This window comes from Ictalurus punctatus, chromosome 1 (genome assembly GCF_001660625.3).
Source record: "Ictalurus punctatus breed USDA103 chromosome 1, Coco_2.0, whole genome shotgun sequence".
Lineage (NCBI taxonomy): Eukaryota > Metazoa > Chordata > Actinopteri > Siluriformes > Ictaluridae > Ictalurus > Ictalurus punctatus.
Genome location: NC_030416.2, coordinates 1,156,760 through 1,184,367, shown reverse-complemented (window position 1 = coordinate 1,184,367; position 27,608 = coordinate 1,156,760). Strand labels below are relative to the sequence as shown.

At 42.1% G+C, this 27,608-nt stretch overlaps 1 protein-coding gene across 10 annotated transcripts in view; it reads right to left on the bottom strand.

Moving 5' to 3' along the window:
• The window catches only part of LOC108262770 (uncharacterized), a 76,793-nt gene extending 50,049 nt beyond the window's left edge, over positions 1-26,744 (bottom strand). For 5 of the 10 annotated variants that reach the window (XM_053686766.1, XM_053686837.1, XM_053686806.1 and 2 more), the window contains exons 1-3: positions 26,591-26,720; positions 23,049-23,238; positions 541-614 (exon numbers count right to left, since the gene is read on the bottom strand). The gene's annotated coding sequence lies outside the window, so the exon portion shown is untranslated. Of the gene's footprint in view, positions 1-540; positions 615-23,048; positions 23,239-26,590 lie in introns of all 10 variants that reach the window. The other 5 variants (XR_008398139.1, XR_008398150.1, XR_008398140.1 and 2 more) reach the window with 5 other exon arrangements.
• Between the last annotated feature and the right edge of the window lie 864 nt (positions 26,745-27,608).

Below are 27,608 nucleotides of genomic sequence, written 5' to 3'. Positions count from 1 at the left end.
AGACACAGAGAGAGAGAGAACATTGGAGGAGAGACAGAGAGGGAGAAGGAGACGCAAACCGACAGAAAGAGAGAAAAACAGATAGCAGAAGAGACAGACAGGAGGAGAGCAACAGACAGACAGAGAGACAGGAGGAGAGACAGACAGAACATTTCTCTGGGTGAAAACTACACTCCTTTATCACAGTCTACTGTTCGGTTATTTTATTAGTAGAATATGTTATTGTTGTTTTCATCACTGTTGCTATGGTAACACTAACCTTTAGTGTTGAGCTAACCCCGGCGTATCTGCTGCTTTTGGGGCGTGTTTGAGGGGTTCAGGGTGTGTTTGATTCAGGGTGTATCCCTGCCTTGCACTCAGCGTATCCCAAGATAGGTTCTGAGTCCGCCACAACCCTAAACTGGACGTCTGGAGGACGTTTTTGGATTGGGGCATGACTGGCGGCTCCCTGCAGGACGGCAGGATCACACCGTGCGGGAGATGAAAGACGACAGATAAAATAACGGAGGATTGGAAGTGGAGGACACGTTCAGCACTCACCCATTCCGGAACATCTGGTACGGGACACGTCTGGAACACCGACCCGATTCCAAACCATCCGATTCCTCAGGATCCTGTAAAGAGAACGATGCCACAGGATTATAAACGAGATGTGATTCGTTCACCAATGATTCATCTTTCTGAAAGAGTCACTCAGCTGAACGAATCAGTATCGTTCACTACCACGCACCGAGTCATTTGTGTTCCGTGGATCAGTATTCGGATCAGTGAATCATCACGTACTGATGACCCGTTTGAGTCCTGACTGCAAACCTGTGTGCTCTACCGGCTACCAGGCTAAAACACGTGGCGGTCGCCATGGTAACTTTACGTACGATGTTGTGTCTGCTGTTAAATTAGTGAGCAAGGAAGAAAAGAAAATCAAGACAAATTAAATAAAAGAAGAGAAAGGAAAAGTATTGAAGAGGGGAAGAATACAAAGAAAGAAAGGATATGGCTGGAAAAAGGAAAGAGAAAAAGTAAACAAAAAAGGAAATAATAGAAGGGGAAAAAAACTTAAAAGAAAAAATGCATACAAAAAAAAAAAAAGAAATGAGGTAAGAGAAAGAAAAATAAAAAAAGAAAGATAGAAAGAAACGAAGCGGGTGAATGAGAATGAAGGAAAGAAGAAGAGAAAAGAAAAAAATTGAAAGACGACAGACAAACGAGGAAAGAAAGACAGAAAGAAAGAAAGGACGTGGGTGACAGAAGGGCGAAAGACAAAATGAAACAAAAGGAAGGGAAATAATAGAAAATAATATCGATTAAAAAACTAAAAAGAGAACCGAACCGAGAAAGATAAAATACAGAAAGAAAGAAAATGGGTGAAGGAAAATAAAGGAAAGAAGAAAAGAAAAAAAAATTGAAAAACAAAAAGACAAACGAGGAAAGAGAGAAAGAAAGGGACAGGAATTAAATAAAAGAAGAGAAGAAAAAATATATAACATGAAGCTGAAAGGAAGAAAGAAATAAAGAAGGGGGGGGCTAAAATTAAAGATCACAAAATAAAAAATAGGGCATGTGGGCGTGCACTAATTTGCATATTCGTGTATATTTACAGATCCTGGTATACTTAATGAGGGGAAATGTGTGGAGACGTTTTTAGGCCATCTTTAATCGTGTATTTCTATTATTTTTCACAGTTAGTTTCACATGTAGACGTTAAGGATTCTTTTTTTTTTTTTTTTGGAAGGAGTGGAAGCTGAACGTGTGGAGCAGCTGCTGGTGAAACGGATATCCGAGAGAAAACGCCGAGTCAAAGTGCACGCCGAGACAATACACGTCTTCCACCTGGAGCACCACACTGCTGGCTCAGAACCAGCTGAAAAGCCTTTCTTATACCCGTGTGTGTGTGTGTGTGTGTGTGTGTGTGTGTGTGTGTGTGAGCGAGTTGCCTGGAGGCACTACATCTGCTGAACATTCAGGAAACTCAATCACTTAATGACTTGCGCCTCTCCGAAGGGTGAAACTCGGGTCGGCCCATTCGGATGAATTACGCGGCTCGGCTGTGTCCTAATCCATTAAACGGGACTCGGGCTCCGCTCGACATCTGTCACGCAACCGGATCCAAATCTCTTCTCCTCCGGTTACCGCGGCCGGACCACTGAGCTCCTCTGCCCCGGCTTTTCACCTCCCTGCCTCCTCAGCTCTCGTTTCACCCGATACGGACCCATCGATTCATATCTGGTCGTTCTTCAGGCTCACGAGCGCTCCTCGAGCGCTCCTCGACAAGAACAATACTACATCCCGAAAGACCAGTGGAAACCAGAACTTCCGAAAACGGCACGATTACGATATTATGAGGAGAAAAAAAAATGAACGCTATACTGTATTTCAACAAGTACGAATTACAGAAATGACCCTCCCAAAAAACCCAACAAGTGGGCGTGTACAAATTTGCATATTCATATATATTTATAGATCCTGTTGTATTTAATAAGGGTAAATGTGTAGAGATATTTTTAGGCCATTTTAAAACACCTATTAATAAATAAATATGAATAAAATAAGATATTTTTTTGCGGTTACACATAAACGTTAAAGATTCTTTTTCCATAATATATATTACGATATATATAAAAGTCACAATATGTGTTAGGGGAAAAATTATTTCAATATTTTGAGAAAAAAAAAAAAAATTATGAGGAAAAAAGTTTGAAAATAAATTCATAATTTTTTTTTTCCCCAGAGAAATCCCTGTATTTCGAGAATAAAACAAGTCGGGTAATATTACAAGAAGAACGTTGCGATATTTTAAGAATAAAGTTGTAATATTGTGAGAATTATTTTTTTTTTTTTTTAAAGCAATATTTTGAGAAGATTCATTTAAGTCACGACATTTCAAGAATAAATTCGCGGAAAATTTTTTTTGAGAATAAAAGCTCAAATAAAGTAAAATTTAATAAAGCTGAAAATTTTCATTTATTATTTGGGGGAACGGCGAATATCAGAGCAACAATTCAGAGCGATTCTGTTCGCATCTTCGATTACGTAAAAATTTTTCGGAACATCTCCCTGATCCCTGATCGTTACGTTCTTTCACACCCGTTACCTTGGCAACCGCACAACTCACACCACTTTTTCAAAAGATACGAAACTAGGCCTAGATTTCACTGGCTAGCTGAACATGTTCGATACAAGATGGTTTTGTTTACAAAATGTTTACATTTATATCTAGTTTGTTTATTCTGGACATTCTGGCGTAACAGCTACGTTAGTCGACTCCGTGTCACGAGTCAGGAGTGGGGATGCACCGCATGTTCGGCAACAGAAATTATTAGTGAGATTTAAGTGGAAAGGCCGAATAAATTTGACCGGACAATGACGTGTTTGATGACGCGACCAAATAGCCTAGCGACCAGAGTGAGACGCGCGAATTTCACGACCTCCACGGATGTCGACAGTCGTGACGTTGTTTACTGTGGACACGTGCGCTTGTTTTGTTTCTGTTCCGGAGTATTCTGTCACGTCGCGAGACGTAAGGGGGTAGAGTACGGAAGCAGGTAAAGACGCATTTATTTGAACATTAACAACGTATCTAACTCTACTATATCTACTCTAATACTCGGCGAGGTGTACAGGGGCGCAAGCGGTACATATCCCCAATATCATCCGCCCTATAGAACCCAATAGAACCATTTCCTGCACTCCTGTCAATGCACTTTTTAGTTGTAGGCTACAGCGTGTTCCATTCTTTCAGCAGTCAGTCACAGGACTAACATCGGCTATTCAAGGAGCTCAGAGATGACCACATCACAATATTTTTATTTTACTCATTATTTATTTATTTAAAGTTATATTGTGCCTTGCTGGTAGCCTGTGCCTGCTGGAATGAAAAAAAAAATGTTCAGTGTTAATAAATATTTTGAAATTGTAGTTTTTTGTAAATTATTATTTAATTTGTTTTTAAAAAGGCAAGACAAAATAGTAAAAAACACATTTGCATATTTAATTTATGCAATGGTGAAAAAAATGGCAAAATAAATGGAAAAAATGCGGGAAAAAAAAAACACGTGTTCGGTTTCGGCTTCGGACAGGAGTTTTCATTTCGGTGCATCCCTAGTCAGGCGTCTTAACCGTCTTTACACGTCCTCGTGGGATCCACCCGCTTTCACACTTTCCACTTAAATACTTCATCTAGAGTTCTTGCTAACACCGCTGGAAGCTAATGCGAATGAGATTAGCGCTTCACAATGAACCGCTCCTGGCAGATGACGTGGCCGACTCGGATTAAGGTGAATGTGTCGGCGTTTGGAGATAATTAAGGCCCGGAAGACCCCGAGCGAAAATAACACGTCAAATCTGAACGTCTCTCCGAGACGCTTCGGCTACATCTTCATCTCCGAGCCCGAGACGCGCGAGAGACGAGAGGAACGCGAGAGGGCCGAGGGAAGCCGGATTCACACGGCTGCTCGCTTTAATTAAGCACTCAGACAGAATTAAGGTCACCTCTGAAGACCAGGAGGTGACGAGATCCCTCTCTCTGTCTCACTTTCAAACTGAAAGAGTGGCTTAATGATCTGCCAAACGAGGTGTGGAGGAATTTCGAGGGCTTAATTAGCACTAATCCTGAGTATTTGTAGACTTGACACAAAGGGACGACTGAAGAAATGTGCTTTGTTGGAACTAGCGCCGGTGCTAGTCTCAGAGAAAAAAATATATCTATATGTAAAACGTTAAAATTCACGTACAGTTAGCGTCCTCAAAGAGCAGCCATCTTCTTCCTACACGATGTGTTATCATCAGCAGAAAGGAAAATTCTGACATTTCCGGAAAAGTCAGCGTCGGATAGTATTTTCTGTAGAAGCTCTGCCGTTTAACATCATTTAAAAAAATTATTTAAAAAATAGTAATAATATCGGCAAGGTTTACGGGCGATTAAATCGTCCACTGCGATATTTTAACACTAAATCGCGAGCGGGGGAGGGCGGAGCTACTGTCTCTTTTTTACGGAAAAAAACCCCCCAACGTTTCCACGTTGCTCATGAAAGCAGCTCGGTAACGTTGCTACGTCGCACCACAGTCGCATGTCCGTCTGCGCCTTCTGTACTCTGGGTTGAGCAAAGCAGATTACCCATAATGCCCTGTGAGCATGTTAGTTATAAGGCATATAACGTTAGCAAGAAAATCCTCCGTGGAGCTACCGAATCTGAAATGCTAGAATTCAGGAGAAGAGACTAGCGACAAAGTAAAAAAGTAAGAAAATAAAAAAAATGTACGTGATCGTTAGCATATAGCTAAACACGGTCCTTATTAATAAATTAGCTAGCAGGTCATTAGCTAGCTAACAGCATGAAGCTAGAGGTCTCGTATGTAGCAGTCCTGTATTGTGCCCCATGCTCCCTGGGATAGGCTCCAGGTCCCCCGTGACCCTGAAAAGGATAAAGCGGTATAGAAGATGGATGGATGGATGGATGGATGGATGTATTCTCAGTCAGATTTATCTTATAGGCGAATACTAATTAGCCATTTCTCTAGCAGGTTATTAGCTAGCTACTGTATTGACTAATAGCATATAGCTATTCCTGTTTAATCAGTCAGATGTATTTGCTATGCTAACGCCAGTTGAATCGTCATCGTTACGAATAAAACATCCTGACCTCCTGCTTGTTTCCTGTTAGAAAGCATAGCGTAAAAACTTTATTAAAGATAATTCGACGTAAATCATGGTGTGATGTGTTATGACTACTAATATGAAGTACAAATGTACAAGTTAGCTAGTGCAGTAACGAAACGTCCCTCAAGATGGCGACGACGGTCCCGTCGAAAGGGAAACGACGCAAGGTCAAGCGGAAGAAAACCTACGCTTCCCACCGCGCTCAGTCGCATAAATCCTGGGATAAGTGGGCGGAGCTAGGAACAGTGCCAATCCCTGATTGGTTTAACCCAGTTGTGACAGACACATCCTGATTAACGTCTCTCGCTAGCGCAGGGATATCTAAAGGATATCCGTGTAACGTAGTGACCAAATAAAATCCTCCATCTTAGGACCAAGTCAGGGCCAAATCCCAAAATCGCTTCCTGTTCACTTTCTTCGCGCCCTACATGAAGGTACAACATAAAGGCGCGGTCCTTCCTACAGATTCAACCAAAGTGTGAAAAGGTGTTTTTGTTTTGTTTTTACTAATGACAATGCCTGCTTTCAAAACATTTCCATAACCGCGTGGGAACTAAAAGTATTGGCACCCTCGTGTTTGGCCGCGGTGTTAACAGCAGCAAACCGTTTCTCCCCGTTTAACACTAGTCTCCTCGATATGCACTTCCAAGCCACGAGGGGAAGTCGAGTAGGCCAGGAAAAACAAGAACGGGGGAGGGGGGTTGTTCGGGGGAGGTAAAGAAGTTCCACCAAGACAGACTCCTGCTGGCATGATTTCTGAAGGAAAAAAAAAAAATCTGTGCAAATGCCTGAAAGGCAAACTAGGTCTCCAAAGCCTCCAGATCTCCAGCAAAGCCTGAATCTGCTCTCAAATGATTCACCTCCATCTCTGGTAGGGGTTTAAAAGCTACCTGCGGCTCAAATCCCCGTCTCTGCAGGAAGGGGAATAATCCCGGCTATGTTTACAGGCCAAAAAAAAAAACCACGTGCACACAGACACGGGAACCCTAAATGAGACGAGAGAGGAATGTTGAATAAAGAGGAATCGCTCGTATCCTCCTCACATAAGTGATTATAATTATAATTTGGGTTATTTAAAACAAAAAAAAAATCCAAGTCGTCTTTATTCTTACTAGTCGTTATTATATTTTTACTTTCCCCGAAGTGGTGTAACACAATTCCGTTTACGGTGTTTAAAGCAATTCATTGTTCATCATTTTCTCCTCAGAACATCGTCCCGAATGCCCCCGAATCAATGCAACCAATCACGAGTTCGAGATCTCCGAGTAAAAACAAGCTCCGCCCCGCAAAGCTTGATTGGAATCTGGCGGCCATATTGTTTACCAAGAGGAACATTTGAATAATTACTGAGGATCCAGCTTCCGATCCCAATTTTGTGGCCATGCACCAAAAATCCTCCGCCCGCCAAAACTGCAACTCTAATGCGTGTAAAATCGAAGTAGGCGGAGCTTCTCATCAGGTCCTTAAGATTTCCCGTTTGTTTTGCGCCGCGTGATCTGACGAGCGACGCGTCCCAGCCCTACAGCTCGGGCAGAGTGTATAAGAACACCGATTTGTTGAGAAAGATGTACGGAAATGTTTTAATCGAAGGCGAAACAAACAGCGAGACGTTCCCGTGGCAACGACCGCATAACCGTATACATTACTGATGCAGTGGAAAAGTTGGTTAAATAAAACAATTACGAGCCATGAATGATGACCTGCGACTGATTAGAGAGACATCAGGCCACACACACACACACACACACACACACACACACACATGTAAAATCATATACGTGGAATCAGCAGTACCATACCACCCCCCCCACACATACGCATGCAACCATATATAATATATACATACACACAGCAATCCAATACCACCCACAATCTATCTCTCTCTCTCTCTCTCTCTCACACACACACACACACACACACACACACACACACTGAAGGACATGGTGGTGAGCAGATTAGAAGCAGCTGGCTCCGGTTCAACACACACATTACTGAAGGCCTTTGACTCGGGGCACATACTCAGACACTCTCTCTCTCTCTCTCTCTCTCTCTCTCTCTCTCTCTCTCTCTCTCACACACACACACACACACACACACGTGCAATTTAGGGCCAGTTAACCAATAACAGACACACTGCTTCCATGGAGCTGATGAGGTTGAAGTTGTTTATTTTCCCATAACATCATGTCACACTCCAATTTTCTATTTATTAAAAAAACAACATGATTTATTTGATTTATTTTTTTTAAATCCATGTATAGTTACAGTTAATGGTGGAACACGTTACCCTGCATCCGATTAAACTAAAGGATTTGCTATCATGTCATTTTTGACCTCGGGGAGGTTCGAGCTCCAAAGTGAGGTAATAAATAAATAAATAAATAAATAAATAAATAAAAGGACGCCTTCGCGAAAGTGCGTGTGTTGTTAGCGACAAGCTAGCCAGCTAAGATCCGCGATCCCCGAGTTTCTGATGGATTTACTTTCTCAGATCGTACCCGAACCGTACTCTCAGGGTCGTAGGTTTACGTCGACGTTTATTCGCTTAGCGGACGCTTTTATCCAAAGCGACTTACAAACGAGAAAATACAAGCGAAGCGATATATCAAGCGGAGAACAGTACAAGAGGCGCTACCGTACAAGAAGAAGCGAAGTGCGCAGAGTGGAGGTGTAAGTGCCGGAGTCGATTTATTTTTAGGGGTTGGTTAGGTGTTCACGGACGAGGTGGAAGAGGTTTAATCGGCCAGTGCGTGAACACCGCTATAAACTCGGTGAAAGCGGCGACGTCGCGTTTACTGTCGACCGTCCGGGCGGCCATTTTGATCTGGCGGTTTCTTTGGTTTTCTTTGATATCTGAGTCACGGGGTTCAGCTAGAAAGTGATCGTTACTTCACCAGCTTCGCCCCAACACACAAACACACTCCATCCTCTGTCCTGACTAAACACTGCTTTAGTTGCAGGGACGAAGAATTAGTGTGTGTGTGTGTGTGTGTGTGTGTGTGTGTGTGTGTGTTTAAAGCTGGCAACCAAAAAAAGCGGAATATGCGATAGACCACCCAGGTAGACCGAGACTGGATTATAGACCCAGTGTGAGTAAGCACGCACGTGCGTGTGTGTGTGTGTGTGTGTGTGTGTGTGTGTGTGTGCACGCACTCAGCTGTGCCTAATTAAACCCCTTTACCCCAAAATGGAGGACGTATAAACTTCTATTCGGTCCGTACAGGATTTCTGGGAGGTTTTTTGTGCGATTGTTGCGCTCGAAACCGCTCGACTTTATTGTGGCTTTTTTTTTTTTTTCCCCAAAATCTGCGATGCAACTTGCAGAATTTGTGCCTTTTTTTTTTTTTTTTTTTTTTTTGCGGAAAACTACTCGAATCAAAACAGTTTCGTGCGCTCTTTCGCAGTGACGTTTGTGGGTAGACGAGGCCTTTTAGCCGCGCCCGCGTTCGACGCACGTCTCGGCCCAAACCTGCGGGAAATCTGCGGCTACCTTGAAACATCGCAAGCTCCTCCGAATACATAGTGCGGGTTTTGCTTGACTTCGCGTTCCTCTCTGCGATTTCTAGATCGCTATCTAGCAAGTTAAAGTACAACTGACATCAGTAAACTGCACCCCTGAACATATCCGCGCTACGGTTCAACTTGTAACACTGAATATTTTCAAGATTGTCTCAATAAATAAATAAATAAATAAATAAATAAATAAATACCTCGCTATGAAGATAAAAAATGAAGACGAGGATCGATTGGCACATGGGGACGGGATCGTTTGGGAGTGTTTCGACACCAGTTTTGCGCGAGTGTGTTATTGTGGCTTCTGTAGACTGCTGAGGAACCCTGTTCTAAATCCGAGTAAAACTCCGTGTTCCGAGATGCTTTTCTGCTCACCACGGTCGTAGAGAGTGCTCATTACCCAAGGGTTCCTTTATCCCAATAACGTCCCAATTTCACATAAAGTGCTCTCGACTTCATGCGGTGCACCGCTGCCACGTGATTGGCTGATTAGATATTTGCATGAATTGGAGAAGTGTGTGGGGGGGGGGATTTCATATATTCAGATTTTTATTTCATATCTATAAGAATTATTAAATCCATGATATAAACAAACACCAAAAACGTGTGCGTCGCATCCGTTACTCATCGCGTCATAATTTTAGATCCGATATCTAAGATCGAACTGTTATTTTAGTTGTAGATTACGTCATATATAGGATTAGGATCTTAGAATATGAACAGATCTCGTGCTTTGAGAAAGCTGCGGATAGGTTCCTGTAAGTTTCGATGTTTTCTCATAAGTACACGCAGCACCTAGATAACCATCAACACACACACACACACACACACACAGAGAGAGAGAGAGAGAGAGAGACAGAAAGGAATATTTTACTGTAGTTATTTTGTGTTCATTTTCCCTCTCGCTGGAAACTTAATGAACGGACCGTCACTGTGCAAAGCGTTCTGTTTTTTCTTCTCTCTTTTACACCCACGCTGAGTCTTTATCTCTCTCTTCTCTCAGTAACTCATTACCTCATCGTTTCCAGCAGGAATCTGAACCACTCACTCAACATGGCTCTAATGACTAATCTCAAGCCCTACTTTCCTTACCGACCCCACACACACACACACACACACACACACACACACACACACACACACACACACACACCCTTGAAACACGGCCTCGGGCTGGACAATACCGAGACTCACTCCGAGTCTAGACTCTTGAACGGCAGCCAATAACAACACAGAGAGCCAAGATGGCTGAAACCGAGCGCTTACCTCAGCCACGAGGCTGACAAGATGCAGGTTTCGCTCTCTGGGGGGTCTGTATGAAGCGTTTGTCTATATCTGACCTGAAATCTTCTTTTTTTTTTAAATCTCTCGCTAACATATATCAATAATCAGTTATATGAGAAACAATACACAATATTTAACTAGCTAATAATAAATAAAAAAAAAAAAAAGATTACCAGGCTGATAAACTTATCTTTCTAAACTATCAGAAATTCCCACTGTTGAGTTAGCTAGCTAATACAACCTGACAGGAATTAGTTAGCGTGCTAATCTAGTCGAAACTTCCTAGCTAGCCCGCTAGACATCTTAACCTGCTCGACGGACAACGCGATACCTTTTTGACGCGAGCTGAAATGCTAGCTCGGGAAACAGTCGCCAAGGGTCGGTGTACCAAAAGCGAGGATATTTGGTGAAAATACAATATTAAAACATGCTAAACCGGTCGACAACATCGGTATGGACGTTTAAAATTAGCACAGCTAATGAAGCAAGCTAATATCTGGTCTTTCTCCAGCTATCGCTAGCTAGTGAAAACAAAATCGACTCGAATTTGGAAATTTTCCATCGTTTTAATCTCGCTCTGAGACAAATGCTTGCTTCAATAATGAGTTATACGAGATATATACACACACAATAGTAATAGCTAGCAGTAATTCCATGACGGGGGGGGCGAAAGATTACTCACACAAAAAAAAAAAACATTCAATTCCCATCCTCGAGTTTAGCTAGCTAATGCAACCTGACAGAAATTAGCTTGCTCATCACGTCTAACCTAGCTAGCTAGATATCGTAGTCAGCTCACCCAAAAATACAGCACCAACCCTAATTAAACATTTCCTAGCTGTGTTTTGAAATGCATAAAAGCTAGCTAGTGACGGCTAGTAAACAAATGTCAGCTCACTAAAAGTACTGACGTATGATGAAAATCCAGAATAAAGACAGACAGATGGAAATAGTAGCTTTGAAATATATATCAAAACAGCTAACGCAGCATGCTAATCTCCTCTCTTTTCCCATCTAGAACAACGTGCTAGCTAGTAGAAAACTGACAACTTCTAATTATGTAACAAAACAGGACTAGCTAGTTAGCATGCTAGTCATATCGTTAGCTTATTCCCCGAAACGAGGGCTTATCTCATTTAAAAAGTCGGCATTTTTAAGCCGCTCAACGCATGAAAAAATATTAGTCCGCTATCACGGTGAGAAAATGTCAAATCAGCATGGCTAACACAGCATGCGAATGTCCCCGGTTTTCCCAGCTACTGCAACATGTTTGTAAATCGTACCGCGTTCTCACCGTTATGTCTAGCTAGCTTACATAACATGACTTAACAGGAAGTATATAACTTGCCTTCTAGATCCTCAGATAGTCACATGAGCTAACACCACTTTAACGTCTAGCTGGCTTTTTTTCTTTTTTTTTTTGGTAATCTAGGCTGACGAGCCAGAAAGCTGTTACGAGTAAACAAACTATTTATTTCTGATCACAGATCTGAGGAATAACATGCGCAACCACACGCTATCCTCCCCGCTCTCTCCACCTAGCGCCACGTGCTAGCTGGTAGGGGGTGTCTGACTGGAAGAAGGTGACAGCTGGGCGTTTAAGGACATTTCATAGAAGTTTCTGGGCCAAATCCGTCAGCGCTGGACAGAAGCGTGAAGGAGAACGACCTTCCAAAAAACACAGCGTCCAGCCGGAGCCGGATTTATCCAACAGGGAAAATTGGCAGTAGTGGATACGGACACAGCAACACCAAGCTAACACCTCCAACCTCCAACACATCCTTCTACACATGAGCGCGTGCACAACTTCCGCAACCCCAACACCCCCCCCACACACACCCACACTACCCAGTTATCCATATCGGCTTCTCGATCCTGTCCGTTTATACTTCTCCAAAAATCTCAGAACCTCCGTTCCTACAGGACAGAGCACAATCTTTACCTACATGAACAGTTCAGATGAGCGATACTGTACATGACCTCCCAAGTACAACTAATCCAGTCTGATTAGGTCTCTGGTCTGAATAATGATAAAGTTCATCGAAATGAAACCATCAGAAAGTTTCTCCAAAACTGGAAGTTGGTTTAATTCTCTCTGCACCGATAACTTGATTTTCCTGCCCTTCTCTGCTCTTTATTCCATCTTCGGCTTACGTGGAGGAAGTGTGACGCTCTGAGCGGTGCTCTGCTGGGGAACCTTGGGTCCGGGTATTCATGTGGATGTTACTTTGACGCGTACCACCTACCTAAACACTGCTGCAGACCGAGTACACGGTAACGATATTCCCTAATATCATTGGTGCCTTTCAGCAGGAACGGTTTGAGGAACATGAAGAGTTCAAGGTGTTGACTTGACCTCCAAATCCCCCAAATGTCAATCCGCTCGAGCGTCCGTGGGGACGTCCTGGACAAACAAGTCCAATCCATGGAGGCCCCACTTCGCAACTTGGTGCTAGATACCACAGCACACCTTCAGAGGTCTCGTGGAGTCCATGCCTCGACGGGTCAGAGCCGTTACTGCGGCACAAGACGGACCTACACAGTATTACTCGGGTGGGTTTAATGATCGGTGTATTAATACTTTCAGAACAAAATGGAGCTGGTAGTCAGGACACTTCCAGAGGAAGAAAAAAAAAAAAAAAAAAAAAAAAACATGCCACGTGAGAATTTGCGGTTTGACTGGTTAAACACGTGAAGCTCCGTTGAGAATGCACAATGTAAACCGACACTTATGATTATTAGGGTGTTGTTTTTTTCCCCCTGAAACAAACACACAGGAATTTGTTGGGTTTGGATTTCAGGGAGCGTTTCCAAATCGCATTTTAACGTCCCGGCGAGCCACGATCGTATCATGTCGTTTTAGTATCGCCTATAAACGTGACGAGAAGGTTGCACTACTCATGGCTCTCGTGTCTTTGACGTGAGCGTAATAACACGTCCGTGCTCCGTAATTAACGTGTCATTTAGTGCGGGTCTCACTGAGAGCCGCAGCCTGAAAGGAACAGCACGAGTTATAATCGTTATAATGAGAAGAAGAAGAAGTTTAAGACGAAGAAGAACAGTAAGAATAAGAATAATAATAATAATGATGAGGTGCTCAAAAAATAAATAACGAAACAGGAAAACAAAACGCAACAAACAGCAGGAGCGACACGATAAAACCCGCCTCCTCGGGAGGTTTGCGTCTCAATCATAGCGTCTCTCTCTCTCTCTCTCCATCGATCTCACACCTTTATAATCACCTCTTCTTTTTTTATTTCATCACTTCCCTCCTCCCATTCTCTCCCATGCTCACTCGCTCAGAGCTCAGACAATTAAAAGCTGAACCTGCTACAGGAAGCAGATCGTTTTTAATCATCCAAAACCCCAAGCAGGTTCCTGATATCTTCCAGACAACTCGGGTTTTTTTCGTGTTTCGGCTCTCGTTTGTTGTCGTTGTTAATGCGAAGATCTTCTCTCACCTCCATCTGGCAAGGTTCCGGACTTTCTCTCCATCGCACACGTGTAATATTCTGTCTGTACATTTGAAATGCTGTTTAAAGTTTCTCATCAGCGTTAAGAATAAGTTTTGTTTGTACGTTTTTTTTTAATAGAAAGATGTTTTTCCTCCGCGCTTGTAGAAATAAAATTAATTCGATTCAAAATGAAATGATTTCATTTCTATAGTGCTGTACCAATCAAATTACGTCCCACTACATTTACATTCCACTGAATATACGCGGGACATTTTACAAAAATATTGATTACATTTGGAATAAACACTGGATATCGTATCAATCAAAATACGGCTTAAGCGTATTTCAAAACAAAAGTATTGAGGGACAAAATCTTACTGTTGAGTATTTAAATTTGTAAATACCATTTAATTGTTATCTGAAAAAAAATATATTTTAAAAGGTCAAATGTTTTTTTTGATTTAGCAATCAAGTTCTCAGGGCTTTAAATGAATTTTTTCTTTAAGTTAATTTATTCTGTGCAATTAAAATAATGGAGGTGAGGGAATAATGAGTTATTCTGCCTGCTACCACCTGAAGCAACTGGTTACCTTTGTCTTTTTTTTTATTAAATCACAACAGGAAGGTCGCTCGATTAAAACTCTCTTCCGGGATTAGAGTATATAAGAGGCATTAAATCATGTTCAGGGAATAACGATGGAGCCCATGCTCACGCGGGAAGTGAAAAGGTTCAAAGTGTCGACGTGACTGAAGATCTGTTGTAACCTGTTCGAACACATGTAAACAAACTGACAGTAACTGATGTGAGATTAAGAGTCTTGGGTTTAAACATACAGCTGTTCTGTTCCTGCCTGTTCTGTGGGTTCTACCCTGCTGCTCATCCACAGCCGTGGAGTTCCTGATGTCTCCTGATAAAGAGAGCTGACCTGAACCGTTACTGCCAGATAACGTGCAGATGTCACGCTCTCTCTCAGGTCACGTTCAAACCCTGAACACCACTCACGTGTGTTACAGTCTGCTGCTCACACAGGACTCGAAAGCAGAGGTTTATATTATAAATATAAAACACACACACACACACACACACACACACACACTTAGATTATATAGACAGATATAGACATGAATAGGAGGCGCAAAACTTTTTTTTTTTAAGAAAGCTAGCTAAAAAAGTTGGTCTGGAACTGTACAGAGGCCACGCCTCCTTCACTCAGACTGACATGTACAGAGACTGACAGTAACAGAGGCCACACCTCCTTCACCATGACTGACAGATACAGAGGCCACGCCTCCTTCACCATGACTGATAGATACAGAGGCCACGCCTCCTTCACCATGACCGACAGATACAGAGGCCACGCCTCCTTCACCATGACTGACGGATACAGAGGCCACGCCTCCTTCACCATGACTGACGGATACAGAGGCCACGCCTCCTTCACCATGACCGACAGATACAGAGGCCACGCCTCCTTCACCATGACCGACAGATACAGAGGCCACGCCTCCTTCACCATGACTGTGCGGATACAGAGGCCAGGCCTCCTTCACCATGACTGTGCGGATACAGAGGCCACGCCTCCTTCACCATGACTGACGCATACAGAGGCCACGCCTCCTTCACCATGACTGTGCGGATACAGAGGCCACGCCTCCTTCACCATGACTGACGCATACAGAGGCCACGCTTCCTTCACCATGACTGACGCATACAGAGGCCACGCCTCCTTCACCATGACTGTGCGGATACAGAGGCCACGCCTCCTTCACCATGACTGACGGATACAGAGGCCACGCCTCCTTCACCATGACTGACGGATACAGAGGCCACGCCTCCTTCACCATGACTGACAGATACAGAGGCCACGCCTCCTTCACCATGACTGACGGATCCAGAGGCCACGCCTCCTTCACCATGACTGACAGATCCAGAGGCCACGCCTCCTTCACCATGACTGACAGTTACAGAGGCCACGCCTCCTTCACCGTGACTGATAGATCCAGAGGCCACGCCTCCTTCCCCAGGACAGACAGTTCTCCTGATGTTCATGTTAAAAGTAAATCTGAATCATATTTGACTACAAGGACGTGATGAATGATAAAACTGTGAAAGGACTGACACAGAACACTTTATGGAACTGTACCGTCACTGTCAGTTTTCAGAACATAAAGCAAAATTCATAAATCGTGTTTTAAACCCCGTGGAGTTGCCCTGCTAATTAAAAACACAGCTACGACCGTTTTGATTCCAAATGAATGCAAAAACAATTTGACACTTAATCAAGCTGTTTTCATTTACTCTGCGTTATTAAAATAAATGAGTAATAAAACGTGAGAAAAATGAAATAATCCACTCGTTACCACCCGAAGCAGTCGTTTGGGCTCGGCGTTGTTTTACAGTTTAGCACCTCAGCTGGAACGCTTCTCGAGTTCTTAAATATCAGCAGTTCCTTCCTAATTAAAATGAGCGAAAATCAACAAATGCCTCCTTTACAGGTTTCTTCTGGCATCTGCATTTCAGACTACTGAGACTGGAAGAGGTGGATGAAGGGATGGAGGATTCAATGGATAACTGATTTAATACACAGAAGGATGGAGAGCTAGGAGGGTGGATGCATAGATGAGTGGTGGGTAGGTGGATGGATGAAGGACATGTGGGTAAATGGATGGGTGGGTGAACAGACAGATGGATGGATGGATGGACGGACGATGAGACGGGTGGGCGGATGAGTAGATGAATGTGCGGCTGGGTGTGTGGATGAACAGACAGATGGATGGATGGATGGACGGACGATGAGACGGGTGGGCGGATGAGTACATGAATGTGCGGCTGGGTGTGTGGGTGAACAGACAGATGGATGGATGGACGGACGATGAGACGGGTGGGCGGATGAGTACATGAATGTGCGGCTGGGTGTGTGGATGGATGAATGGATGAACAGTTGATGGATGAATGCTAGGTTGATGGATGGTAGTGAATGGCTCGATAAATGGATGGATGGATGGATTGATAGGAAAACAAATGGATGTATGGGTGAATTGATGAGTGGATGAATGGAAGGGCAGATGAGTGGTGGGTTAATGGATGAAAGGATGGATATATGAATGATATGGATATTTGATGGATGGATGAAGGGATTGTAGATGAATGAATGAAAGCTGGATAGATGGATGGACGGATGTACAAACGGATGACTGGTTGATTGGATGGATGGATGGATAGATGGGTGGTAAGTGAATGCATGGATGAAGGGATTGGTGGATGGATGAAGGTACGAGTGGTCAGGGCTTGAGTGGATGAACAGTTTTGTGGATAGTTGAATAGATTGGTAGAAGATTGGATGGATGGACAGTGAACGAGTGGATGAAGGGATTGGTAGATGTATGAATGAAAGGTGGATCGATGGCTGGATGGGTCAAAGGATGGATGGATGGATGAGTGGTTGTGGAGTTATGTGGACAGCTGAATAGATGTGTAGAAGAATGGATGGAGGTCCGAGCTTGGACAGCAGATCACAGCTTTACATTAATGCACTTGTTCTAACAGAGTATGTTACCGTTTCTATAGCAACAGCGCATTCACAGGGATTCAGTATCCCGGAGTGTAAACGGGAGTTGGTTTAATATCTCTGAAATCCAAACTCCAGTCCTTTCTTTTCCGGCTTTGAGACCAATCTCTGTCCAAAAGTTGCCCTTTTCTTCCTGCAGATCTTTTCTTCACCTTTTAGACGCTCAAGAAGTTTAAAATTGGCATCTTTTATATAGCCTCTTTACAAAAAAAAAAAAAAAAAACCTCTGCCGTGGTGCTAAAACCCTGTGGAGATAAACTTTAAAAACCCCGGTGCTCCTTTCAAACTCCTCTCTCCTCGGACTCTTTGTTGATAAGCCGTGGAAAGGTCTGCGAGACGCCGGCATCGGATTTGGACCCCCTCCCTCCCTCCCCCCGCTCCCCTCGCTGCAGTCTGAAATTGGGTCTCTACTTTCCTGGCCTTTATGCTTTACTTTTTAAACGTGCGAAGCCCGGATTAAACGCTGATTAGCATGTCACGAGGTGCGGGAGACGAGAGACGAGCTACAGCGCGGGTTTACGCTGTGGTGCTGCAGAAACCCGAGCCAGGAAGCAAGCATATGGAGCGAGAAGCACATCAGCGTGGTCTACAGGAGCAGCGGGACTGACGTGCTGAGACGGGAGGTGTGCGTGTGTGTGGGTGTGAAGCTGGAGATTTGCCCGGACCTTAGGTGTGAAACAGATGTAACTTCTAAAACAAAACCAAAAAAAAAAAAAAAACGAATTTAAAAAAAATTGCATTACCTGGAAAATGATGCAAGCGCTTTTCCTGATTCACGTTACTTCCCGGATCTTTTAATTAGTCTCATTTCATCTCAGTAGTCTCCTAAAAAAAACTATTTTCACTCCCGACATACAGGACACACGCCTACCAGCCACCTGCTGGGTGATTAACACCGCATTCCCTGCTTCACTACGCACCTCTTTCACTTCTAGCGCAATTACAAACGTTTTTTAAAAAACTGAGGAAATATTATTCCCCGTGTTCCTCCATCCCATTTCTCTTTACATGATATCACATGCCACAGCGGGTCTCCAACTTTTTACACTTCAACCGTGGAGAGAGAGAGAGAGAGAGAGAGAGAGAGAGAGAGAGAGAGAGAGAGAGAGAGAGAGAGAATTATTCATAGTGCTGATTTATTTTACACACAAACTATTGAAAAATTGTCATATTGTTAAAATGTGTAATGTTTTGCCGATTTACTGGCTTTGTTTTTTTTTTTTATTATTATTTAGTTATTTTTTTTTAAAGTAAACTTCCCACCAAAACATTTGTATTAAAACTAGATTTGAATATTCTATTGACGTTGTTTACAGAATAACATTTAAAATGGTGCATCGGGGCTTATAATATCATTTATCATTTATATATCATTTATTTTTATTTATTTTTTAATTTTTTTAAATGGTCAGAACTGTATTTGATTTCTGTGGACCGTAAATAAAAGTAATAAATATTGAAAAATCATATTTAAAAAAAAAAAAAAAAAAAAAAAAAAAAAGGGATTTTTACCAATAATTTTTTTAAACATATTTATTAAATACATAATAGAAATGTAAAATAGGTATCAGATAAACATCTCAAAAAAGGAAACGCGGATTATTTCAAGCTGATAAAACTACAGTACACTCGTGTCGTTGTAGTCTATGAATTGTGGGCGTGGCCTTGTTTGTTTTTTTATGGTGATTAAGAAACAATAGGGGCTATATACAGCTATCTAATTATACACAAATGGCATAACGCACTAATCGGTGTGAAGAGCTTTCTTCTCTCCCCTGTACGAGCGGTTTTATTAACTGCACCTGCTGCGTCTCGACACATTTAATGACATTAAAAGGTAAGATGAAAGTTGTTCGTTTTTTTTTTTTTTTTTTTTTAAGTTTTTCGTCCATTTTTGCGGCAAAAATAAACAGGAACCGACTGCAGGTAGGAATTAAAGCGGGGAACTGAAGAAACGTCGCGCCACGGGATTGGTCCAAGGAGTGTCGTATCTAATTTGCATAATATGAAGAAAATCTGAATCCAAGATGTCGCTGAACGTACGCGTCACGCACTTGCGTCGAGAATTAATAACTCGCCCGTTGCTTTGTTGTTTGCTAGCTTAACAGCTTAAGCTCAAGTTTAGTTAGTTGAACTTAAGCTAACACGGTACTGGTTCCGTGATGTCATCACACGTCTAAGCGAAATGGTCACAAACGTTCGTTCCCACTACACGAGCAGAATTTGCGACGTTTTGGCGGCTAACACCCGACACCGCCCCTTCCGTCATGGATGATTCATCGCACAGTCCGTTGGCTTTGTCGTCTGACGCATCGACTCATTCTCATGGATTCACCCTCAGGGTCATGTTCAAACACATTAGCCGTTTTCCCCGTCCTCCCAAAACCTCCATCAGATCCGAGTGCAGAAGGAGGCGAGGTTATTAGTCGGGGAAAACGGAGCACCACGGGGCCGAGCCGGCGCCGGGACAAGCGACGGGATCATTGGATTCGGTCACGGAATCGTGGATAAAACTCATCTATCTGACTCTGGGAGGCGGGAATGAGGTGTCTTTAGAGGAACGGGACGCTCAGGAGGGATGTAATGCAAACGGGTAATGAGGCAAAGCGCTAACGGCTACGCTGCAGGAACAGGAAGTTCTTGGGGTTTGTATAGCGAGCGCAGTGTACACTGAACACCGAACAAAGTGTAGAGCAAATATTAGCGTTTCTACTTCTGATGAAAAAGCTCAACGACGTGGAAATTGCCGCACGCTGGCGCCGTAGCAGGCGTGTTCAAACTCCCGAAGGAGTGAACATTCCTAGAAGTGCTTTAGTTGAATCATTTTTATTTACGAATAGTGTAATTCCTATTAATAATACCAACAGTCGATACAACCTACAGCTAGCGTTATTATACGGGTGCCAAAAGTTTCGCACCCTAGTTTAGAAAACAAGAACTACGACGGAAAAATTTACAGAAATTTAACGTTCCACAAAAGCTAATGAATAAAAATACAACACACCTGATGTTCTGATTAGACATGTTATTGTGAAGTGGGCGGGGCTTCAGATAACGTCACGCATATTATCAGTGAAATAAAGATTCTGTTTTTCTTGTTGTTACTGAAGCTTAAAAGACGATGAGTTATTAACACATTTTATTTAAAAAAAAATTTAAAAATCAGAATAATTTCCTGGAGTCCAAAATTATTGGCACCCCTAAATAACATCTTGAAATAATTGCAAGCAAATCCTTATCATCCTTTTAAAAATAAAGCTCTGTTTTATAAAATTGCTCTCCATTTCCAGAAACTTCCAGACCAGGTCCAGGCTTGCGCTGGTGTCAAACCGATTCCTCGTCCATCACCATGGAGACAACTAACGAGTTTTGGTTCAGGAGGTGCATTTCATCATATGGCTCTGCATCAGATGAGACCAGGATACGACTTTCTGGTTGCCTCTGCCAGAAGGTTCCAGCTGTAGATGCAGATAACGAGCATCTAAATCGGCAGTGAATCAGCGTTTTTGGGACGTCTACGCGCACAGATATCCCATTATGGACGGGATTAAAACATCGCGGCTGGAGGAGGAGAAGTCTGAGATCATCTGCAAGCATCTCCAACCTCGTTAGAAAGCACAGAGATGACCCTTCCTGGAATTCTCATCACGGGTGGGGCGCCAATAATTTTGCAACCAGGAAGAAAGTGGCGCTACTTAGGAAATTCAAGTACTAAATAAAACTGATTCATTGTCTCCATGTGTCGAGACGCAAATCGATCACCCCGAGCTGAACGCATTAATCGTTTAATAAATATCGCAGGAGTTTTAGATTTGATTTTCGTTCAACCTTAAATTATTTAGCTATTTATTTATTTATTTATTTATTTATTTATATAAAGCTTCATAAAAAGAGACGGTCTCCATCGTTCCACGTCCTCACGCCGTGTTTCATCATCTCTTGGCTCGCTCACTTGGGCGGCCAGCGTGATAAAAACATGCCGGTGTACAGGAGGGGTTTGTGGGTGGGCACCGCCCCCCTCCCCCAGTTGAATTTCATTGGCTCCTGATGACATCATGACGAGTCGGCGAGCTCTCAGTGCAACTTCACCAAGTGCGCTTTGTCCTGAGACGCCTGCAGTGACACACGTTTACTCAAAATCCCAGTTAGAAAATGCCAAATATACACAAATATACAGTGGAGTGCAGAAGTTTGTACACCCCATGGTTTCTGGGTGAGAAAAAAAAAAAAAAAAAAAGATATATATTTACAAAAATAAATAAGAAATAAGAAAATGTGGGCGTATCCCGCAATAATCCAAAACATAATAATTTCGGTTATTTATTATTTAAATCAACAAAAATCACAGAACTCATTATATTGTTTTATTTTATTATTAATATCCAACGTTAGTTATGATATTTATGTTGATAATGTTAAATATTTGGCCATTTGCTTACTTATAAAGAAAAATCTGACAAATGGGAAAATGTTCTGTTGCTATTAAATATAACAATAAATAATATAATAATTAAATAAATAAATACTTATTCTGTCCTAAGGGTATGCAAATTTTGCTTAAATTAAAAAAAAAAAAAAAAAAAAAAAAAAAAAAAACATTTTTTAACTAAATTTATAATATTATACACTATGAAAAAATTTTTCCAGTCAATCTTAAAATAAAGAATCGGCTTCGAATCGTAAAATGAAAGATTTTCAAGAGTTAAACTCTACAGTACTGAATTCTTCAGCCACTATCTTCAATACTGATTCATGTTTCAGCACTCAGAATTCCTTCAGCTCCATAAATTAGCAAGCACGATCTGGCTTCCGGAAAAATCACCAGTTTACTTGAATACGAAACACAAAAGTGTGCAGAACGGTTAGAGAAAAGGGAATTCACTTCCTGTTGCAGCTACTTTCACTTATAAAATCGAACAAAATGGAGGACGTTTTAATGTCTTGGCTACAAAAGAGAAAAACCCCATGTAGCTAACACAGAGCCTCGATTATCGAAACAGCTCCAAATTTATCCATAAACTGTCCGTGAGAACATTTACACAGAATCCCGACGTTCCTGTCCCGCGATTCAGTCCCGAGTTCGTGGACTTCGTGTTTTGCGGATTACGTACTCAAGATGAAATAACTATTTATTTGAAACGTTTGGTGAAATCCGTTGTTGAAAGAAAGCCGTTCCAAAACAAATGCTTAACTTAAGACGAATTATGACTAGTTATTCAATCAGTTACATTTACAAAAGTAACGGCGCTGTAATAAAGGAGGACGAGGCGGCAGTGCAGTGGCCGAGCTGCATTACTGGACGATTTAGCACGCTCTGCGTGTAGGAGGCGCTGTTTCACCATTTTGTTTGGATTTGTCGTCAAATGTTCACACACAACTTCAATAAGAGATTAACAATCACAGATGACGCTCAAACAAAACATTTCACACTTCTAATTTAAAACGAGCATTTTATATATTTCACTCACATTACAGTGCGAGCGTTTCCTGTTTATTTTTATTTTTTTAAACGCCGATTTAGGTTCGATCCGTCAAACCTCATTCAAACAACACCAGCTGCTCGATACTCACAATAAACCTCACGCCGTTTTCCCGTCGCGGACGGTGCGATAATCCCACGGCACGAGTAAATAATCCAGTATTCGGAAGAGGGAATCGTGGGTAATCCTTAATCCGTAAAACGTTCCCAAGTCGATATAATCCAAAATCCCAAACTTGAGCGCGGTCGTGAAGTTGAGCCTTCCGATAAAATCCCGCAGATCTGAAAAAGATTTGCACATTTACAATGATTACCAAATGAACTATCGTTTCTATAGTAACAGCTCGTTTAAAAAAAAAAAAAAAAACAAGTGTGAGGAGACGTTTATTATACATTTTATAGAACTTTCCTGAGTGCTTTCTTTTCTCCTTTTTTTGCACTAATAAACATAATAATCGTTAGAGAACGTCCCGTTTCTATTGAACTCAGAGGCCACGCCCACTTCTCCAAGACCGACAGCGGCGTGTATGGAACGTTGTACGGAAGGAGTCAAGGCCAGGAGTAAGGACAAGCCATAAACGTTTAGGGTGCCAAAATTTAGGGTGTATTTCTCAGAGGAAAACAAAGGATTTTCTCGGCGAGAGAACCCTTAAGAGGTCCAATGTTCTTCAAACATTATTGGTTCCTATAAAAGTTCTTTTTAAATCCTATATACTTTTAGTGTGAACTCAAAAAAAAAATAAATAAACGTCCTGTGACCTTCATGAACATCTCAAACATGGGGCTGTTCGGATGGTTAAAAGTTCTACATTCTAAATAGGTTCTACGTGAAAAGTTTTCTCACTGTGTTCTAGGGTCCATCGTAGAACCCTCTACGCTTTCCCTCAGCTAAATCAGCTGCTAAATCGATCCTTCAGGAGTAAAAATAAAGAGCTCCTGGACTTTCTTTAGCGTTCATCGCCAGAGGAACCATTCAAAGTTCCTCCACGTTCGTGAATCATTAACGGTTCCTAATAGAACCAGTATAAACGGAAGTAAAACGTCCTGTGATCTGCATGTGCAACTCATCCGAGGGTTCTTTAGACTCCGCGGTTCTAACTTTCTCAGTAGGCTTTACTCAGAAGCTTTCTGAAAAGGAAACGCTTTGTTGGAACTTGACTTTTTTCTAGTTTGAGAACCCTGCTTTGGAGTGCTACAAAAGAACCTTGGTTCCTTAAGGGTTCTTTGGATTAGTTAATGGTTCTAAATGTCTGAAGGGGAAATTTTCCCAAAAGGAAACCCTCTGTTGCGGTGAACGAGAACCTTTACACAGTCCCTTGAACATTGAGCACAAGCCAAAACGACATTAAGAGTGCTTTCTAAAACTAAAGCAAAGGATTTTCTCATCAGTGGGAACTTTGGGCTCCTCCTCAAACATTAATGCTTCCTAAAAGAACATGACTTTAATAAGAACCTATATTAGATGATGTATAGAACCCAATGAAGTTCGAACGATTCTTCGGATAGTTCTAGTTTGGAGGATATTTGGAATATTTTCGGAAAATGAAAGCTTTTGTTGCAGAACGTTTAAATGTGTACCCCAAGAGACAAACGGATCATTCTGGAGTGCCGAGTGGAACCCTCATTTTGCTCGTAACTCGATCATTCTCCTTGTGATTTCACGCGATTTAGAAAAATGGTTCCCCGAGGGTTCTCTAGACAGTCTGCGGTCGTAACGTTTTAAAGAGCTTCTACTTGGAACCCGTCCTGCCAGGGAAGTTCTCTAATAGGGTTCTACATAGGGATTTGTTAGAGGGATGAACAGAGGAACCTATTTAGACCCATGGTTCTTAAAAAGGGTGTACATAATATAATTTTGCACTAATGCGATTCATTGGGGGTTGTTTTTTTTTCCAATTAAAGGAATGCAAGAAATTGAGAACCCTGTTTCAGAGTGCTAGACTGAACCTTCTTTACCGAGATGGGAAAATAAAACAGTTCCTGTAGGGTTCTTTGGGGGTTTTTTATTTATGTATTTATTTATTTAGATGTCTAAAGAGAACCTTCTCTGAAAAGTAAAATAAATAAATAAATAAATAAATAAATAAAAAAGATTCCCAAAAGATCTTCGAGGGTTCTGTTGGTTGCGCCTCTAATGGAACCAGGAACCGGCTGCAACCGGATGCAAATATGAATAAGAACCCGCAGAGTCTGCGAATGAGATGCGTATGCTCTGAGAGTAGACGTTTATTAACACTTCCTGTGAGCTCCATGTTACCTCTCAACTAAGGGTTCTTTGGCTGTTTGAACGGTTCTAGACTTCTGAAGGAGGTTCTACTTCTCTGTAAAGAAAACGCTCGTCAGACTCCGTGCACGTCGCTGTGGGGTTTCGATAGACTCGACGCTGCAGAGTAATGAAGTTACAATAAAAACAATTTACGGTGTAAATGTTTACAGCGTAAAAAAGTTTTACAGTTAATCACAACGCACGGATGTTATTACTAATGTAAATGTGTGTGTGTGTGTGTGTGTGTGTGTGGTCGGCGCAAAACAAAGGAAAGCTCTAAAGCCTCGCAGTTTAGTTGCCCGAGAGCAGAAGACAAATCTACGCGTCGTATTTTATAGTGTTGGTTCAATTTAATGCCGTTTGTTGTTTACTTATTTCAAAGTAACCCACTAGGTGTGTTAGTACAGGACCTCTGAAGTGCACTTACACTCACCGCACGCTCAAACTTCTATATTTTAAATCATAAAACGCTGTGAAATCTTGTGTACCAAAAAACAAACAAACAAAAACAAACAAACAAACAAACAACAACGTGTTGTATTAGTATTGATGTAAAGTGCATTACAGCAGTGTGTGTGTGTGTGTGTGTGTGTGTGTGTGGCCGGTGCTGAACAAAGGAAAAAAGGAAAAGAGGAAACAAAGCACTCGGGCTTTATTGTACCTGTTGCTCATTTGCTCATTTTTGTGCATTTATATCATGCAAATCGTGTAAAAGTTGCACAAACCTCTAACTGCGCGTGCGTTAGCAATGTTTATATTTATTTTTGGTTAAATATAATTAAATTTGTTTTGTTTTTTAGCTATATAATAAGTGATATTTTCTACATTTGTCATGATGTTGCTGCACTGCAAGGTTACTTCATTGCAAACGCATGCTCTCGTATTGTCTCGCGAGTAAAAACTAGGGCATCATTTATTTCGATTATTTCGATAAAATAACTTTTTTTTTTTTTTTTTTTTACAACTTTGTGCATCATCCTGAGAGAGAGAGAGAGAGAGAGAGAGAGAGAGAGAGAGCAAACAAAACATCCTCTGAAGTTTTAATGCAACCAAACAGATCCGGTGCGTGCAAATAATCAGTCCACGCGCCAAACGCCAACAAACAAGCAAACAAATAAACAAACAAGCAAAAATCGCGGTTTGATGGGGTGGAATGGATAACGATCACAAGCGCGCGCGCGCGGTGTATCTTGTTTTTCTCCCAGTGTGACAGAACGGGAGCGCCCCAACTTTGCACCAAAAACTTTTCCTTTTTTTCCCCTAATTAAAAAACAAATCCTTTAAACAAACCCCGCGTGCTTCAAAACAAAAGTGCGTGCGCGCGAAACGAAAACACACACACACACACACCGAAGAAAAAACACTCACCTGGACAGAGTGGAGCAGCTCGCGCCTCGCGGTGGCATCCGCTGGGTGGATAACAAAAAAAAGTTGGAGCGCGTGCGTGTCCGGGCTAGCGTTGATGGGTCCCTTTGTTTCTCTCACTCTGTGCGCGCGCGCGCGCACGCGTGTGTGTGTACCCGTGTGTGTATATGTGTGTGTGCACGTGCGATGGAAAGATCGCGCCTTCTTCCTTTGAGCGCGAGTCCCGCCCTCGCGCGCGCAACACCATCATCCGAGCCGTTAATCGATGCGCGTGCAGAAAACAAATAACTGGCATTGAAACTCACGAGGGGAAAAAAATCGGGTTCCTCAAGGGTTCTTCGGATGGTTAAAGTTTCTATAGTTCTAAACGGGTTCTACTGTCACTTACCGAGGTGTTCTGTGGATGTATGATTATTTTATTTTTCAATTAAAGGACGAAAAGTCGGAGAAGTGCTAATGGTTCCTCAAGGAGCCCATGGAAACATTTGAAGTACAGATGTGGGATCCAGTTCCGCAATGCTCCCCGTGATGCTCCTTGAACATCTCCACTAAGGCTTTGTTTCTTTAACAGTTCCAGGTTGGAGCTTTTAAAGGTTTAACGCGGCCAGGTTTTCAGAACGATAAGCGGAACCTTCATTCTGCATAAAAGTAAAACGAAGAAAGTTTTTTTTTTTTAGGGGGAGTTCTCACTGATCGAACCCTTTAAAAGAAAGTGCCTCGAGGTTCTTGAGATGTAGATGGTTCCTAAAAGAACCCAACTTTTAAAAGAACCATAAAAGTGTTTCTGAGTGTAAATGCTTAGATGTTGTATACAACTCAAAAACGTTCCCCGTGATCTCCAGGTGCACCTCGGATAATGGTTCTTTAGAAGTTTAATGGTTCCGCTTCTCTAAAGAGGAGCCCTTGTTGTAGGGTTCTACTAAGAACACTGAAAGGTTTTCCCTGGAAGAACAGCCTAGCAACATTTTAGAGTGATAAGTGGAACCTTCATACCGCATCCTAAAAGTAAAACAACGGGTTC